This window comes from Schistocerca nitens, chromosome 1 (genome assembly GCF_023898315.1).
Source record: "Schistocerca nitens isolate TAMUIC-IGC-003100 chromosome 1, iqSchNite1.1, whole genome shotgun sequence".
Lineage (NCBI taxonomy): Eukaryota > Metazoa > Arthropoda > Insecta > Orthoptera > Acrididae > Schistocerca > Schistocerca nitens.
The window spans coordinates 1,014,500,373-1,014,501,736 of record NC_064614.1 but is presented as its reverse complement, the minus strand read 5'-3'; positions in this window follow the sequence as shown (position 1 = coordinate 1,014,501,736).

Sequence of the window (1,364 nt, the reverse complement as noted above, 5' to 3'; positions counted from 1 at the left end):
AACTTCTACACTCGACGCCATCTTGAAATTTCATACTTTGATTTCATTCTACATTTCATCTGGAGTCATCTCCTTTGTCAGAACCTTGGCGTTGGCTGGAAATTTATATATGTTTGGGACGGTGTTTCTGACTCTAAGTAACTAATAAACAGCAGGAACAGGATCGGATTTAGAACGGAACACTTGGGCACACCATATTTAATATTATGTTTCTCAGATTGGTCCCTGAGCATATTACTTCCCTCTCGATATTTAAGTTTCATTATTTGTTATCTATTCTACAGCAATGATTGTATCTATTTGTGTCCCAGTCCCCTGACACCTAAATATTCCAACTTTGAGAGTAGCAGTTTCGGGTTTATGATGTCCACAGCTGTGCGAGGCTCAAAAATACAGCAGATATATGGCATTTATGATCTACTGAGACCAGGACCTCATTTACAAAATCGAAGACTGTAGTTTCTGTGGAACTACATTTCTGAAAACCACACTGTGATTTCGAGAAAACCAATCTCTTATATTATTTCTGTTACAAAAGCCAGGAAGAAGAGATATTGGTCTGTAATTTTCACCTCTGTTCTTTAATCTTTTTCAACAAGGGCCTCCCTTTTGCTGTTCTCGATTTTTCACGATAGACGCCAATAGCCACTGACAGAGAGAAATTTGAAACTTCTGCAAAGAGTTGTGGTATTACTGCTTTGCGTTTTTAAGTACTATTGGGGATGTTATGAAGCCAGATGTTGTTGTTATTGTTGCTGTGGTGTTCAGTCTGAAGTCTGGTTGAATGCAGCTCTCCAAGGTACTCTATCCTTTCCAGGCCTCATCATCCTTCTGAGTCTGTTTACTATATTCATCTCTTGGTGTCCCTATATGATTTTTACCCTCCACACTTTCATCCGATACTAAACTGCTGAACCTCTGATGTCTCATAATGTGTCCTATCAATTGATTCCTTCTTTTATTTACATGGTCTAATCTTCAACATTCTTGTATAGCGCCACATTTCAAAAGCTTTTATTCTTTTTTTGTCTAAACTGTTTATCATCTGTGTTTCACTTCCATTCATGACTACACTCCTGCAGGCTTGTGTGGCAGAGAGGTTCTAGGCGCTTCAGTCTGGAACCGCGCGACAGCTACGGTCACAGGTTCGAATCTTGCCTCGGGCATGGATGTGTGTGATGTTCTTAGGTTAGTTAGGTTTAAGTAGTTCTAAGTTCTAGGGGACTGATGACCTCAGATGTCAAGTCCCATAGTGCTCAGAGCCATTTGAACCATTTATTTGACTACACTCCAGACAAATACTTTTAGGAAAGACTTCCTAACACTTAACACTACATTCAATGTAAACAAATATCTCTTCTTCA